At 35.3% G+C, this 19083-nt stretch overlaps 1 pseudogene; it reads right to left on the reverse strand.

Annotated features, from left to right (window-relative positions):
- Positions 1 to 26: 26 nt before the first annotated feature.
- The window catches only part of LOC130222059 (oocyte zinc finger protein XlCOF6-like), a 167618-nt pseudogene continuing 148561 nt past the window's right edge, over positions 27 to 19083 (reverse strand).

The raw sequence follows: 19083 nt of genomic DNA on the forward strand, positions 1-19083 counted from the left end.
AAAGAGAGATGAGCCAACAAAATAGCCTGAATGCAAATTATTTATTATAAAATGTAACTCACAGAACAATCAATCAAAGCAACCAGCAAATGTCTAGGGATAATAATGAAGATAAAGAACTCAGGATATAATCACAACAACACTTAAACTACATGATACAAGTAATGCAAAACAAAACCATAAGGTTAAAGAGTCAATGAGATGGCAGGTCTTGACATGAGGTTTCCTGAGTAGCCACAGTGTCCTGGGGTAGCTAGCACAACAACTTTTATATACCTATTGATGAGTAATGCAGGCATCCAATCAGGATTTACCACATACTCCAATCTGGAGTCTTGGGATCATCACAGTGTATTAATATTGTAAAACTTAATACCTGTCGCTCTGCCTAAATCATCAAATATTCATCAAGTTTGTATTCTACTCAAAAAGGTAAATGTAGTAAACTAGAAAGAATCTTGAACCAAAAGTATAAACTGTACTAATAAAAGCTGCAACACAGGACAAATGAATGGGCTTTCTAAACTTGAGGCCCTGGTATACTGCAAACTAACCGTCCTGGAGCCCAGTGGTTTGTCTCTCATTCAGGAAGTCAGACAGAGAACATTATCCAAAACAACACTAGCTACATGAATACACTGGATAGTAAAGTAAAGATATATCCGCACCTGTACAATCACTTGCAAAGAAATTTTAAGCTGCAGAGGTGCTGTTTGCCAGATGTTTATGAAACTGTTCTTCTCTCAACCGCCATCATTGTGTTTACAGTAAACGCGAGAAGCGCAACACATTTACAACTCCTCCTACTGCAGTGTAGGTGTGTTGAAAAACAGAATGCCATCACTCAGCCTTTTCAAACATTATTCAGACATGAAACATCCTGTGCACATGAGAAAATGTTTTGCTGCATTCATGTCATGTGTGCAACTTTTTGTCCATGTGTTTATTAAACTGCGCCGAATGAGTGAAACTCTGTAGACACTGATCAGATCTCTCCAGTGTGAATCTTCTTTTGTGTTTTCAGATGTGTTAACTGATTAAACCTCTTGTCACAGTGTGAACACTTGTACGGTTTCTCCAGTGTGAATCGTCTGGTGCAGTTTCAATTTTGGAGCTGTAATAAAAGTCTTCTCATACTCAAGCACATATACTCTTTCACACTAGTGTGGACCTTCATGTGTTCATTAAGGTTTGCTGATCGGTTGAAACTCTTCCCACACTGAGTACATGTGAATGGTTTCTCTCCAGTGTGGGTCTTCATGTGTTTATTAAGGTCTGAGAAGTTGCTGAAACTCATCCCACACCGAAGCTATGATCACACTCGAGTTTGAGCATGCGAAATTCTGTTGTACAGCGCTGCTTAAACAAGATGATTAGACATTAAAAAAGTGAGCGATTGGTCCATATTTTACATTTCAGTCAAGAGAGGTCATGTTTTGATCTTCGATTGGTCTCACACAGTCAAGTGATGCGATTTCGCAGGTCAGAGTTCACCAAGCTTGAACTTTGCAAGGCGATCTGCGTAACTTGACACACAAACTTGCGTTTCTGGTCTGACGCATTTGCGTGCGTATTGAAGGATTTTTTATTATTTTAACTTCATCCTATACATTAATAGACTAATCCTTGCATTAACAGTTTAATTCTGTTTTTAACTAATTACATGAGCTTATGCTAATGTGTTTATCCTCATATAACCTCATGTGCTTAACCTCATCTAACCTTGCTCCATAACAGCTGTGTCTTCGTGTCTGATAACCGAGAAGTTAACTCCTCTGTACTTATTATCAACAAAATGCTACAGTTTCACTTTCAGAGTGTGCTCATTTACATTGACCGCGGTTTAAGTGAAAGTAAATGGTTTCTTTCCAGTGTGGATCCTCATGTGTCTATTAAGGGATGATGATTGGCTGAAACTCTTCCCACACTGAGTGCATGTAAATGGTTTCTCTCCAGTGTGGATTCTCATGTGACTATTAAGGGATGATGATATGCTGAAACTCTTCCCACACTGAGTGCATGTGAATGGTTTCTCTCGAGAGTGGATCCTCATGTGACTATTAAAGGATGATGAGCAGCTGAAACTCCTCCCACACTGAGTGCATGTGAATGGCTTCTCTCCAGTGTGGATCCTCATGTGTCTATTAAGGGATGATGATTGGCTGAAACTCTTCCCACACTGAGTGCATGTGAATGGTTTCTCTCCAGTGTGGCTCATCATGTGTTCATTAAGGTGTGCTGATTGGCTGAAACTCTTCCCACACTGAGTGCATTTGAAAGGTTTCTCTCCAGCGTGAATCCTCATGTGTAGATTAAGGGATGACGATAAGCTGAAACTCTTCACACACTGAGTGCATGCGAATGGTTTCTCTCCAGTGTGGATTTTCATGTGATTATTAAGGTGTGATGATTGGATGAAACTCATTCCACACTGAGTGCATGTGAATGGTTTTTCTCCAGTGTGGATCCTCATGTGAATTTTAAGACTGCTTTGTCTTCCAAAACTCTTTCCACACTGAGTGCAGGTGCAGGTGAAACGATTCTTGTCTCTCCTTTTCAAAATACCATCAGTCTGAAAATGGGTTTTTTCCTCAATTTTGATATGATGTTCCTCCTCTTTACTCCCCTCATTCTCTTCAATTAGGTCTGAAATAGATAAATAAAACATTAGTTTTCATTAAGTCTTAAAATTTCTCATTAAAAGCTGAAAAGTGAAAAGACACTGGAAACATTGGCTACACGCTGAAATTTTGATGCACATTAAATGTAAAATAAATCAGATCATATTTTGTTTGGTCCATTAACGTGTACACATTTAAGCAGATTCAATTCATCTTTATTTATCTAGTGCTTTTACAATGTAAAGTGTGTCAAAGCCGCTTAACATAGAAGTTATAGTAAATGGACTCTATGCACAAACTCTGCTGATGTGTTTCCGGTAGAATATCAGTCAGGCTCTTTACTTCCGCATAGCACGTCCTACAGCGAAATCTAATAGCGGCGAAACCTGAACACATCAGAGCATGGCAAAGAAGGGAGATTTACACTTAAATTGATGAGGATCTAGTGCCAGTGGATGTCCAGCATCTGGAACATCATTTTTGTTCAGTTCTGGAACCCACGGTAGTTGATTAATACACCAGATCAGGCTGACACTGCTTCGAAGCTGTTTTTGGTGATGTTATAAATTTCTAACGGTACAGTTAAAAAATTATGTACTATAATTTAACCCAGATGAAAGTAGTAACAAGTTGTAATTGTGATTTATATTAAATAATATTACGTTTTTAACCATACTTTTAAAAGTTCACACTTAGCTGATGATTGATTATAAAGCTTGTTTGGAATGCTGTCCTGGGAGAAAGCCCAGAGCTCATAAGATCCTCGAGCCCGGGGCTCCCTCCCGTTTGCAAGGTGAGAGGGGAGTTTGAGCTCAGGTCTCGAGAACTCCCCTGCTCTGGTAGCTAATGAACAGATAGTGATTACTCTTAAGAGATAACTACTTACTAGGAGCATGTCTATGGTGTCAATTTGGATAAGTCAAGTAACTTAGGTTGCATGTATTTGGACGAAGGGAGGAACCTAGAGGAAACCCACATGAGCACAGGGAGAACGTGTAAACTCAGCACAGAAACGTTGGCTGGCTTGGTAAGAACTAGAACCAGTGACGTTGTTGCTGTGAGGCAGCAGTGCTAACCACTGGGCCACCGTGCCACCCATCTAGGAAAGAAGGAGGAGTAGGGTGGAAGGGGGGATTCTCCAAAATGAAGATGGCTGTGATATGGAACTTAGGGTATTTATAGTGGCTTAGGAATCGTCTGATTGGTGAATCATAAATTGAATAATGCGCGGCCGGCTGCAAGCAATCATAAGCATGTGATCCTCTCGAAATTAGTTTATAAATAAACTTCCCATAGTGAATTCTATTATACTGTATATATTGTATACATGCATATACACACACACAAACACACCAAACATTCTAGTGTCATGTAATAGGCAAATAACAAACTGAAACAAATGTGTTAAGCACAGGTATTTATATGCAAAATCTAATATATTGCTTTCTGACTTATACATCTACATAGTACAACATCCAGAGTAATCTGTCCAGAGAAAAAGCAACTGTGAGGGAGACGCCGTTCATCACAAGGCTGAGGGTCCACACTGAGCAGCTCATCCGCAGGGTGAAACAACAAGCTGGACAGTCATCAGCTCTTTCTATTACAGCGAGCATTAACCAGATTTACACAATGGCTTGCCTTCTGCCCATCAGTAAAAGCTTAAGCTAAAGATTAAAGAGTAGATGATCAAGCTAAATTTATTAATGTAAAAAATTATATAAACACAAACTGTACATAATTTCTATGTTGTTGCCTGCACTGCATGAATATAAAATTGTCAATATAATAAACATTCATTTTCAATGCATTAATATACATAAATAATAGAACAATTTGAGTGAACATTTGCTCTGCATTAATGTAAATATAAAACTCTTTAGATACTTGCACTGCACTAATGTAAATATGCAGGGTTTTTTGTGCAGAATTATGCGATGGTTACCTTCATCAAATGTACCACCTCCGTCTTTTGGCAAAAATCAAGCAGGCAACTTCTGTCAGACCCCAGTGATGCTCAATAATGCAAAATGCATTTGTTTCAAGTAGGAAAAATGTAATGAATGGGATACCGCCTCAAACTCATTTTCAACAAGGAAAACCCTGAACTATGTAAATATAAGTAACTAGACATTTGCACTGCAGTTATGTAAAAAAATTAATTTAGACATTTGCGCTGCAGCATAAATATGAATACATTTTTTGACACGTGTAAATTTGACACAATGTTAAGCATAAAAAGCTGTGTAAGTGTGTTTGTTCAAATCTGTAGTCATCTTGATGGGTAAAAGTAAAAAAAAAAACATTCAGAGCTTTCTCTGAAACATGTTGATGTTATTTTAGATGAGCTGGATCATCATGTCATCCTGAGTATAAATAACCTTTCACTCAAACTATGCAGCTTCTCTGACTTCAACATTGACCTGAAACGCTGATCTCTCCTGTCACTCCATCCTTATAGTTAGTAATATTCATACTTATTGATATTGCTTATTTATTTATTTATGTTTAAATGCCATATCAGCATCATTGGTTATATTCATGGCAAAAACATATAATAAATATACAATATATCATCATAAAATCAAATCAGTTTCTTAACAAACATACATTGTAAAAAACTAGTAGCAACACTAAAAACAGTCTTTTAGTTTGACTTAAGATAAATATTCTAAAAGCGCTCCAGAAGACACCTTTTCAAACATTTGACTTCAAACATTTCCCGAATAAAAACGCTAAACGTCTAACTTCATTTAAAAATACACATTCTATTAAAATATGTTTTATCATCCAAATATTCTTACACAAGTCACAAATAGGTTTTTCTTCCCCTTTCAATAAATATGCGTGTGTAAGTCTTGAGTGTCTGATTCTACATCTTGTATGTAAAACCTGGTCATGTCTATTTTCAAAAGGGTAATTATTTCTTGCATTTACAAATGGATTCACTTCATACAATTTGTTATTCCTACATTCATCCCATTCCATTTGCCATTTCTCATTAATATACAGATTTAAAACAGGTTTAATATCAGACCGAGAATTTTACATTCTGTAATCTCCAACTGTAGGGCTTCCTTAGCGGCTTTATCTGCATGTTCATTTCCGATGAATCCCATATGTCCAGGTATCCAGCCGAAAATAATATTAAAGTCTTTAGTCTTTAAAAGGTCCACTTTTTCAATAATGCTAAAAATCATAGGATGATCAGTTTTCAGAGATTCAAGTGCTTGTTAGCAGAACATAGAATCTGTGCAAATTAAAAACTGCCGTTGCTGTACTTTTTCTATTTGTTCCAGAGCTAAAAACAGTGCACAAGATCAGCTGTGAATATCAAGCTTTGTCCAGAAATACTCTTTCTGAAACACTCTGAACCAATCACTGCTGCAGCAGATACCCGTCCATCTGATTTTGAACCATCTGTATACACTGGTACATAAGTTGGTAGATTGATAATAAATTCTTCCTGATAAACATTTGGGTGGATTTCCCTTTTTTAAACTGAGACAGGTGCATTATAATAGATGGCTTTTTAATATACCAAGGTGGTTTAGGGCATGCATGCATCGTTGTTATTATATCCAGATTAATATCCAACTTCTCCAAGCGAGTTTTCATTAAAATTCCTAAAGGTCTGATGTATCTGTGTCTGGCTTCATATAGGTGCTGATATTGAGGGTGGAAAACTGTAGAATATGCTGGATTGTCTTTATTAGCTTTCAGCTTGACTGCATATTTGAGAGCCAGTTTCAATCTTCTGTTGTAAAAAGTGTAATTTCTCCTGCTGCCATATATAAACTTTGAATTGGAGAAGTCCTGTATGCTACAAGAGCAAATCTCAGTCCTGTATGATGTACGGTATCAAGCATCTTTATGTATGATATCCTTGCAGATCCGTAAACTATGCTCCCATAGTCCATTTTTGATCGAATAAGTGTCCTATAAAGTCTTAAGAGTATCCCCCAATCTGCACCCCATTTGATCTTTGCTAAAACCTTTATAACATTCATTGCTTTAAAACATCTATTTCATAATACTTTAATATGAGGAATAAAAGACAACTTATTGTCAAAACTCATTCCTAGGAACTTTACCTCTTTCACAACTTGTACAGTTTCTCTATCTAAAACAGCTCTGGATCTAAATGCATAGATCTTAAAAGACAAACATGCATGCATACAGTTTTTGATTTAGAAAATTGAAAACCATTTAAAACTGACCAGTCACATTTTATTATACATATTTGAATTTGTCATATTTTTTCCTTTATAACAAATAAATTCTGTGAGGCGACAGCACTACCTACTGCGCCACCATGTCGCCAATAATACAACAATAAATAAATAGTTAAAAATGTTTTCTATTTTAGATATTTCTTAGCAAAAGATTTTAAATGTTGTGTAAAGAAGCAAGCTTTACTTGTATCCATGCACATCTACACACTTTTTTCCAAAATAAACTTTCTTTAAAATAAATGAACAAATGTTTCAAAAGTTTTAAAAACTATAATAAACTAAATCTATACACAACAATCTGTCAGGTCGATGTCCTCAGCAGTAAATACATGGAGCATGTTTAAACAAATGTTATTGTAAGGAAAATAATTAAACCATTATGAGAAATAGAGTTAAAATGATCTTTTTAAATGAAAAGTTGAAAGTTTTATTGAGATGGATTGTTGGTGATTGTATGGGTTTTGGCCAGATTGTGTAGCAAAACATGAAAAAAGGAAAATGAAGACTTGTTTAAAAAAGATTTAAGACCTACAACACAATATCTATATTTTATATAGCGCCAGTGCTCAAGAACTCTTTACAAACAGTAGGAGAACAAGAAAAGCAATAATGTTAAGAAGGTAGAGAAAATGGGAGACTATTAATACATAAAAAGAAGGACAAAAAACATGAGAACAGTGCATTCATTAGCATTAAATGAACAACCTGAAGAAAAAGTGACGAAAGAAACTCATTCCTGTCTTTCAATGAGTGCTTATGTGCATTTAGGAGAACTAGGCAGCACACTCAGGGCTGCAAGATGGATTTAATTTAGTATTCTTATTATTAAATTATATCTGAATGAGGATCAGATGACTGAGTTGGTCTTTGAGAATGAAAACCAACCTGTTTGTTCCTGCAGATCTTCCTGTTTGTCTCTGAATGTTTCTTCAATCTTCACTCTCCTCTTTAATAAACGCCATCTTTATAACAGTGTGGAGATCAGTCGCTTCAGCAGGAGTTTTTCTCTGCGTTTGGACACTTTATCCTGTTTAAAATGAACAAACAATAAAAATGTTTAAAATAAATAAAACAATGAACAGAAACAAAATAACATCTCTTCAACACTTGAGAGTAATTAACAAAAAGAAATCAGGTAAGTCTAAGCAAGAAACAATAGCCACAAATGAGCTGATTAAAACTAGAACTCCATTTCTTATATATAGTGATGAATACTTAGAGTGGAAAAGACATTATGCTCTAAATTAAACCTTCATTTAAACACTTATTACACACATTTCTGTTACTTTATTCAAACTTTATTCGGGTATGTCCTTAATTGTTTTGTTAGTTTTATTGAATTTATTATCTGCTTACAGCAACGTTGTAGCACTTATTTCCTCTCTGGGACAAATAAAGTTTATCCTATCTTAGTCAAACAATAGACCTTACTGTGAGTAAAATAGTACTTCGTTGTATAAAGGGTTAAAATAATATTGTCAACAGCAGGTACATTAAGCATTAAATGACAACCTGAAATTTTAATCAGTCGGTTTACATCTGTGTAAAAGGTTTAAAACAAACCTTTCTCCAGTTGAATCACAGTGTGAGAGTGGCGCAGCCTTATGACGTCACACCACCACGCTAAAATAAAAGTCTTTTTTGTTTAGCTCCCCCCCCCCACCCCCCGCTTACTCTTAGTCATGACTTATTGATACATTTCTCCCTCGTTTTCTACTTTCTACTTTATCTGCTTTCTGTTTTGTATTTGTAAGACCATCACTTTTTATTTTAATTGAAAAAACCCATTTACCCCCACTAGATCTTTGCCTTCTGGTAGGTTGGTAAGAGGTCGCATTTTCTTTAAACGATTGCATTTCTTTATCCATAGCTTTAACTCATTCACTTTCATTCACTGATGTTACCACCTCTTTGTATGTTTGAATGGTAAAACATCAAATTCTCCAAAATTGCCTGCCAGCTTCCAACCTATATATGTAATAGGTTGAAACTTATTTTGGCTACAGTCCATTTGTCAGGATAAAAACAATATTTATAACCAAATAAACAAAAAACTAAATAGTTTTAAAAAGGCTTTTAAAAATGACTGAAGAACTTAAAACAAAGTTGAACAATGCATCCACACATGATTAGATTTGATACATTATAATGTTAGCATTCAGATATTATTTGACTGTAAATTCAGAATGTGCAACTTACCTTTTCTGTCTTCAATAAGGAAGTGGGATGAGAAATGGCCTCAGTGGGTTTTTCTTTGTATGTTGTTGTTGGTTAATAATCCCAATGTAGGAATCTAAACTGTAGTTTGTCCTCAAGTTGTTCTCTTTACTCAGCAAAATAAGCCAATGAAGATTCAGTTAGGAACCCAGAATATATAAACACAACCCTGCTGAGAGACTGGATCTGGAATGTGATTGGATAAGACTCAATTGGCCCCCATTAGACCCCATTGGTATAAAGATGCAAATGAGCAGTAGAGAGCAGTGAAGACTCAAGACACATTACTGTGGGGGATGGGAAGTTCATCAGCTTTACAAACCATAGTTTTACGGAGAAGTAATGATGTATTGGGAAAATAAGTTGACTTTAGCCATCAACATTTGTTTTGTTGCTGTTGATTTATAGGACTATTCAGGGAAGCTTATATTTTTTATTTTGGCTGCTGCATTTTGTAGTTAATGTTGATACACTTATGTTGAGGTATTTTGATTTGAAACACATTTCAATGTATTTTTCCCAAGTCTGGTTATAAAGTAATACAAGAGTTGTGTGTGTTTTGTAGAAGCTTCTCAGAGTCTCTTGGCTGAAGACTTTGTTTAAAGATGCAAATGAGCATTGAAGACTCAAGCCACACTGATGTCTCAATACACACAACTACATTCACTTATATAATAGTTATGTAAGTCTTTTACTATTAGACAGTGATATATTATCATTCGTTGAAAGAAACAATTTCTAAACTTCACAGTGAGATTTTATTTGTGTTAAGTTCGGTCAATACATTGACATGAGCTAACTACAGTATTAGCAATGTTTAGTTGTTTATTTATCACTGAACTTGTTCTTTATGTGAGTTTAGAGTGCTTTATTTCTCTTAAAGCACATGCAGCTCATTACTGGTTTCTGTGAGACTGTCAACACACTCTTAACAGGTCAATTATTTCTTTTGAAAAATGTCTATAGATTTTTGTTTTCTTTCCTTCGGTTTATAGTTGAACAGAACATGTGTGAGCAGCTCAGCTCTCTCTCTAAAGCCTCTTATTCACCTGGTAGGGTAACAAAGATGTTTTACCCTTTAATTATTATTTGTGTTTGTGCATACAAATATGCATAAACATTCACAAAAGCATATATAAGATACCCTGTGACAAAACCTTATCCTTTTAACACAGTAAAGCTATCACATACTGGCCATTTTTTGCTACTTTTGGCCTTATTGGATAATTGTTTGTACATTGATCACAAATGGATGAGAAACACTGTAACTTCAAACTCATTTGTGTTAATTCCAGGTGCTGTGAAATGTTATGTACAAGCTGCAGAGGCAATCAGGTGTAAGTAAAGTGCCATATATCTGATCCAGTTTTCCAGCATCTTTTTTGCTTCAAATTAAATTCTTTTACACTAAAATCATTATGAAATTGGTCTTTTGTTGCTAATAATTGCTTTATATTATCTGAAATATAACTAATTCTATTATATAGCTTTATCTCTTGATCAGGAGAAGAAGGGAAAATGCACTCACTCTGCATAGTGACATTCTGAAATCCAATTGAAACTAGTCTAATAGACAAAGGAATCAATGCAGTCGATTCAATGTGGGATAAGTTGGGATAAAACAATATGATTAGACGTTGCTAAAAGCGAGCGATTGCTCCAAATAGCTCATGTTTTGATCTTCTATTGGTCTCATGCACTCACATAGTGCAATTTCAAGCTTTGGTCTTACCTTTCTGAAATCCACTGTTAAATCTGTCATGCAGCTATATATTTATAATTAGAAAATAATTACATCACAAGTAAAATTATTGTATGGGCAGTTTATACAGGGTAATTCAATGACAAGAGTTCACTTTCATATCTACACAATGCATAACTTTTAATGTGATTAACCTGCTCCACCTACATCAATTACAGCATTTCTCAGACTTCTTTTTCACCATGGTGTAATTATAGAAATGGACATCACATAAAACAACAACTGCACTTACTACTGTAACTTGTTTTCAACAATGAAATTTAAATACTTGTGTTACATATTCATTTAAATAAACGACCATCATCATGTGCAGTTATCTCTATTAATAGCTGTCTAATAGGCCAGACCATTAACTGAATAGGACCGTTTTACATATAAGAAACCTGTTAACAGGTATAACTGTTCATGCCAATACCAACTTGATAGCCTAAAGCATATTACATGAACAGGGCTTATTGATACATTTCTCCCTCGTTTTTCACTTGACGCTTGCTCTCTCTCTCTCTCTCTCTCTCTCTCTCTCTCTCTGTGTGTGTGTGTGCGCATGCGTGCAGGTGTGTCGAGTCGAGCGAGTGTGAGAAGCGTGCTGTGAGTGAGTTGTTTCAAAATCTTTTCTCTCTTTATTGCTTTTTTTCTCTATCAGCAGTCGTTCTGGTTTCAGTTTTATTGCGTTTTTGTTGGTGAAAGCGGCGGCTGCCGGCATAGCTGGTCAGCATGGCTGCTGGAGAGCAGTTTAGCTTTCAGAGACTAACGCGTAGACATGCAATTAAACTTTCTCCACCTGAGGGGACTTCCATAGAAGACTGCGTTTTAGCCGTTGGTGAGATTGTCGGCTATGAAAGTGTTAAGTCTGCTTCCAGAATGAATAATGCGGTCGTTATTTTTCTGGATGAGATAGAAAAAGTAAACCGTTTGCTTGAGAGTGGAATTGTAATCAGAGACACATATACACCTGTGTTGTCTCTGTCAAGTCCTGCTAAAAAGGTCATCATTTCAAATGCGCCACCGTTTTTGAAAAATGAGCTTTTGGAAAAAGAGCTGGGGAGATATGGAAAGTTAGTTTCACCGATAAAAATGATTCCCATTAGTTGCAAATCTCCTCAGCTTAAACATATAGTATCGTTCAGGAGGCAGGTCCAAATGATTTTAAAAAACAACGATGAAGAGTTGAACTTAGTTTTTAAGTTCAAGGTTGACGACTTTGATTATACTGTACATGTCACTACGGAAGTAATGAAGTGTTTTGGATGCGGCGTAGTGGGGCATGTTATACGCTCTTGCCCTAATGGAAGGAGCGCAACTCGTGCGGCCGAAATGCCGGCCGCTATAATAGGTGTGAGAGAAATGCCGGCCGCTAAAATGGATGTAAGAGAAATGCCAGTTGCGATAGCGGATGAGGGAGAAATGTCAGCCGCTATAGTGGATAATGTAAATGATTTGCAGGATGCTGCAGTAATTAACGAGGCTGAAATGTCCCCCGCTATAATGGATGATGCGGATGAATTACCGGCCGCAACAGTTGATAATACAGCTGGTGCTTCGAGCGAACTGCGAGAGAATTTAGAGGCAGATTATTCTGATCGAGAAGATGATGAAATGGAACAAAGTGAGCAGCAAGTACATCATAGGATTGATAAATTTCTAAATGTTGAACTTACAGCGACAAGAATTGCGGAGTCAGTTTTATTTGACGAGGATGACGTATTGATGGATGATGAGTTATCCAAAGGGTCAAATAAAAGAAAAAGCCCAGAAAATAAGTCAAAAACTGAGCAAATTACAAAAGTGTCAAAAATGCAATCAATGGTTTGTTTGTCACAGTCTCAGGAAAGCGTAAGCACACAGGAAGGTGAAAGTGAATGTGGAGGTGCACAAATGGAACTAGAAGGTGGTTACCCTTTTAATAGAATTCAGACCTTTTTGCAAAAAACAAAGGGAATGAGGTCTGTTAAAGTTGATGAGTTTTTTCCAGATTTGAAGCTGTTCCTCGGCTCAGTTAGGTTTTTCATGAAAAACACAGACCATACTCAAACTTTCACTGATCAGGAAATATTCCGTCTCAGGAAGTTGGTGGCTAAAGTCAAAGCCCAAATAGCAAGTGATGGCTAAGTGTTTTTTGTTAAGTTTTTTCCTTTTTTGTTGCATTTATTTTGTTGTTTTGTTTAAATGGAATTTTATTTTTATTATGGGTGAAGTAAAGCTGGGCTCATTAAATATTAATGGTGCCAGAGAAGATGTTAAGAGATTTGCTTTATTTAATTTATTTAAAATGAAGAAGTTAAATGTTATTTTTGTTCAAGAAACGCATAGTACAGTTGAGATTGAAACAAATTGGAAAAAGGAATGGGATGGACAAGTGTATCTTAGTCATAAAAATAATAACAGTGGAGGTGTTGGTATTCTCTTTTCTAAAGATTTTTCACCTATTTCATGTGTTACTGAAGAAATAGTTAAAGGCCGGTTGTTAAAAATACAAGCTGTTTTTGAAAATGTAAAGATGAATTTTATTAATATATATGCTCCAAATTTATGCACTGAAAGAATTATATTTTTGAATATTTTAAGTACAGTATTAAGTAAATGCAGTGAAGATGAATTAATGTTTCTGGGTGGTGATTTTAATTGCACTGCAAATGCAGCTCTTGATAGAAATCATCCAGAACCGCATGGAGCAAGTATGAAAAACCTTGTAAAATTAATTGAAACAAATGATTTATGTGATACCTGGAGATTTTTTCATTCCACCCAACGTCAATATACCTGGACTCACACGAAGGATAATAGTTTATCTCTAGCAGGACTTGATAGATTTTATTGTTTTAATTATCAAACAAACATTCTTAGGGGTTGTTCAATACATCCAGTTGGTGTATCTGATCATTCTCTAGTTCAGGTTTCCTTTTTTGTTAAAAGAGTAAAATGTAACAGTGCTTATTGGCACTTTAATGTGTCTTTACTTTCTGATAAAGTTTTTATTGAAGCTTTTAAATATTTTTGGAGTGGTTATACAAAAACAAAAACAGAATATAATTCATTACAGCAGTGGTGGGATATAGGAAAAGGAAAAATAAAGCAGTTATGTTTTCAATATACTCTGAATGTCACAAAAGACATGACTAAGTCCATAAAAGCTTTGGAAAATGAAATTGAACAATTTCAACAATTGGCAAACCAAACTAAAGATAGAGAACATTTTAACAATCTAAAAAAAAAGAAGTTAGCTCTATCTAGTTTTTTGGGTTTTTCTACTCGGGGTGCTTTAGTCCGATCACGTTTTCAGAACATTGTTAAAATGGATGCTCCATCTCACTTTTTCTTTGGTCTTAAACGAAAGAATGGTCAAAAAAGGCTGATACATTCATTACGGGATAGCAATGGGCAGCTGTTGAAAGAACCTGGAGAAATCCGAAAATGTGCAGTTGGTTTTTATGAGAAACTCTTCAAAAATGAACTTCAGGAGAACACTGAAATGGCTGAATCTTTTTATAGAGAGTTACCTAGAGTTCCTGAAGAATCTATAGTGGAGTTGAGTGCAAAGATCTCTGCTGAGGAGCTTTATTCTGCATTGCAGAGCCTAGAATTAAGCAAGGCTCCGGGTGTTGATGGACTTCCTGTTGATTTTTACAAGGCTTTTTGGCCGGTGCTTAGTGAGGATCTACTGCTGGTTCTCAGGGATAGTCTAAGTAAAGGGCTGTTACCTTTGAGCTGCAGAAGAGCTATTCTCACTCTTCTCCCCAAGAAAGGGGATTTACAGGAAATTAAAAACTGGAGACCAGTTGCTTTGCTCTGTACTGATTATAAAATCTTGTCCAAGGTGTTGGCTTTTAGGCTAAGAAAAGTAATGGAGTCTATTATTCATGTGGATCAGACTTATTGCATTCCGAATAGATTAATTTCTGATAATATTTTCTTAATTCGTGACTTTGTAGATCTTTCTAGATCATTAGGTTGTGAAAATGCTTTAATATCCTTAGACCAAGAAAAAGCTTTTGATAGAGTTGAGCACCAATATTTGTGGCAAACGCTTGATGCTTTTGGTTTTAGCTCTACATTCATTAATATGATTCGAGTCTTGTACAGTGACATTGAGAGTATATTGAAGATCAACGGTGGTTTAAGCGCTCCTTTTAAAGTTCAGAGGGGTATAAGACAAGGATGTTCACTTTCTGGTATGTTGTACTCTTTGGCAATAGAGCCTCTTTTACAAAATTTGAGAAGTTCTCTTTCAGGTGTACATATTCCTGGTTGTGAAACAGTTTTTAAGTTATCTGCTTATGCTGATGACATTGTTGTTCTTGTCAACAAGCAAAGAGACATTGACACTTTGGTGAAAAATATTAAAGTTTTTAGTGTGTTATCATCTGCAAAAGTAAATTGGGACAAGAGTAAAGCTATAACTTTTAGTGAAAAATTTAGTAAGAAACTTGTTTTACCTGGTGGTTTAAGCTGGAGTATGGAGGGTTTTAAATATCTTGGAATCTATTTGGGTGATGAGACTTTAATGTGTAAAAATTGGGAAAATGTTCTAGAGAAAGTTGAAGGACGCTTAAAAAAGTGGAAGTGGATTTTACCACACATGTCTTTTAGAGGTCGAACACTTGTTATCAACAATTTGGTGTCTTCAATGTTGTGGCATCAATTAATGTGTATTGACCCTCCAGTACAGATGCTTGCAAAAGTACAATCAATTCTAGTGGACTTTTTTTGGGACCGAATGCATTGGGTCCCACAGAGCGTTTTGTTTTTGCCAAAAGAAGAAGGAGGCCAAGGTCTTATCCATCTTGCCAGTAGAGGTGCTACCTTTCGATTTCAATTTATACAGAGGTTCCTGTTTGGACCCAAAGATCTTGTTTGGAGACCCTTAGCCAGAACTATATTGTCCCAAGGAAGCAAACTGGAACTTGCAGACTCGTTGTTTTTAATGAACTTAAGCCCTAATAAGCTGAAAAATCTTCCAAAGTTTTATCAAGGTCTCTTTACTGTGTGGGGACTGTTTTGTAAACAAAGAACAACAACAGGGGAGTCATTATTATGGCTCTTGAAAGAACCTGTTGTGTATGGAACACGTTTCAACGTAGAGGACATTAAAGGACCTTCTGTTATGCAGTCATTCATTTCGGCTGGAATTGTCACTCTCAGACATGTAGTGGATCTATGCGGACCAGACCTTTCTAATCCTCAAAATCTGGCAGTTCATGTGGGAGTAAAATCGGTTCGGATCATTGAGCAATTACTTGCTATTTGGAAAAACAAACTTGCTGAAACTGAACTTTCTTTTTTGAATGAGTACTGTAATGGACAATGTCTGTCAAACCTTGATGCATCTTTTCCTAATATGTTACTATTTCCTGAATTTAAAGAATGCACTGGTCATTTTTTGGAATCTGAATTTTCTGTCACAAATGATTTGAAAAACATTAAAGGAAAAGCTATGTATAACCTGTGTATAAAAGTGTTAAACAAAAATAGACTAAATGGTAAGGTTGACACTCCTTGGAGAGCTCATTTAAGGGTTGGAAATGAGATCAAACCTGAATGGCGAGCATTGTATAAACCACCGTTGACAAAGAGGGTAGGAGACTTGCAATGGAGAATTCTGCATGGTAGTTTGGCTGTTAATGCTTTTATTTCCATGATAAATCCTAATGTTAGTGATCAATGTCCTTTCTGTCAGCAGAGAGAAACCATTTTTCATAGTTTTTCCGACTGTGCCAGATTGAATGCTTTTTTTCGGTTATTGCAAAAGATGTTTATAATGTTTGGTGAAAAGTTTTCAAAACAAATGTTCATTTTTGGTTTTAAATATTGTCAAAAATGGAGAGTGAAATGTCAGTTGCTTAATTTTGTAATTGGTCAAGCAAAAATGGCTATCTACTTAAGTAGAAGAAACAAGATAGAAGGTTTTTTAGACAGTGATGTGAGTACAGTTTTTGTCAGATCAGTGAAAGCCAGATTGAAAATTGATTTTGACTATTTCAAATCTACCAATAATGTAGAACAGTTCATAAACATTTGGTGTTTTAAAAATGTATTATGTATGGTTGAAGAAAATATGTTGTTTTTTGGGGTAATGTTGAGTTGAATTAGAGGTCTATTTTCATAAGTTTTTACTTTTGAAAGTTTTTTTTCTATTGAAAATGTAAAAAGCCTTCTGTATGATAATGTTTTGAAAGTTGTAAAGTAATAAAGAGACTTTGGACTCTCTCTCTCTCTCTCTCTCCCTCTCTCTCTCTCTTACACACACACACACGCACACATACAGGTATATAGTGTTTACAGGGACAGCATGTAACTACTGTGGTTTAGGGGGACACACCTTTCCTTACAACCTACAAATTAAATTTATATATCAAACAATCTGTTATTGCCTCATTAAGATACGTCTCACTTTAAAAAAAATCACTTGTGACCATGGAGTTGTTGAAAAATTACACCTGTTTTTTCACAGGCTTATTGGGTCATCTGTATCATGGTTTGTTGGGACACACAGGTTTAAAGGGTCTGCTTGTGTAAATCATTTATACACAACAAGCAAAGTGGTTTAAAGGGTCAAACATGGTTTACCAGGACCAGTAACAACAAAAACACTGACTGGGGTTAGATGCATACTTTAAGAAAATGATGAATGAATGACAAGCTTTTTTATTGTATTTGCTCTTTACATGTACACACAGTGTGCTAATTCATAGTATTTATAGTATTTATTTGCAGTAAAAATAACAACATTACAAGAATAATAAGTAATAATAAAAACAAGCTACATCAAACATTTGAAGTACAGGAGTAAAAACAGATACATTAAATACTTAAATAGATAATATTTAAAATGAGTTTAAAACTATTTAAAAAATGTTTAAAAAGTAGAAATCTGAAGTTTAGAAAAGTAAAAATAGTTCACAAGTACAATTGTCCAAATGACATCTTTTAGACTTTTGCTTTAGACATTAAAAACATTGCTTGTTAGATTTTCCTTTGTTTCTCACAGAGTCTCTTATATTCTGAATAGTTTGTGAGTCAAGAACTGGATGTTCAGCTGTCTTGCAGGCATGACACTCCGGCAATGTACCCAGCTTTCCCTTTTTAACGTGCTCCCGGAAGTATTTGAAGACAGATTTGACATCTGAAGGAGCCCATGGTCTTTTAACATATGCACGCTTGTTTTTTTGACTGTCGAGCTCTAATATAAACACACACACACACAAAAAATAGATTAATACAAATTTAACAGCATAGTTAGTTTTTTTTTATTGGTTTAGCACAATTTTACAAGCAACTGATACATTTTCAAAACGCTTAGTACTTTTATCACAACAGATCATCAAAAGTGCACCTTTTAAAACCTTTCCAAATATTTTTAATTGTGCAAGTGCAGTACACAATCACAAAATATCCTTTTCACTACACAAATTAAGTGTTTTGTCAATGGAAATGTTTTAACACTGACTTAATAGTAACTTCCTGAAACCACAGTACAAACTATGTTTTAAGCAAGCAAAATACAAGATTTACAGATAGCACATTTATTCATCTCCACTCCGAAGAGGCTTAAGGTAAGTTTAGTTACATCTTTTGGTAAGTATGTTTCATCAAACACATAGACTGCTGAATCATGTCAGATCCCTCTGCTCAACTGTCATCTGTTTATGCAGAGGTTGATATTAATTCCTGGCTGTGATTTCTTTGACTGTAGCTTCAAAATACAAAACGCGATACATCTTTTTCACTCTCTTTTGTCAAATTTAATTATAATTTAGCCTTTATCAATAACAGATTTGGTGAGAAAATTTAACGTTAACGTTACTCTGTTTGGATTTATATTTGTCTGTGTTCAGTGTACGTCATCATGCTCTCTGTGTATGTGTGTGTGTCTGTAGGAGCGGCATTCAGAGCCGAGCTCATTAATATTCACGACACAAACCTTATACGGTCAATCTAGGACCTTCTGATCTAGGGGTATTTTAAGGAGTAATAAATTAGCTTATAAAACTGTTTATGAAGATTTTTTGAACTTACCAAAGCCATAAACCTACTATGCAGATATCAGAGAACAATTCAACTTATTAGACCAATGCAGTATATGGAACTTTTAAATAACCAAAAATAAACATGAGGAAACATTCTGAATATTTATATATTATTATTTAAAAAATAAAAAGCATTTTAAAAAATTTCCGAGCCCTGATACATAACACAATTACCTAGTGTTCTGAAAAAGTAATTATGTGGAATAAAAATATATAATGCTATA

The sequence above is a fragment of the Danio aesculapii genome, chromosome 4 (genome assembly GCF_903798145.1).
Source record: "Danio aesculapii chromosome 4, fDanAes4.1, whole genome shotgun sequence".
NCBI lineage: Eukaryota > Metazoa > Chordata > Actinopteri > Cypriniformes > Danionidae > Danio > Danio aesculapii.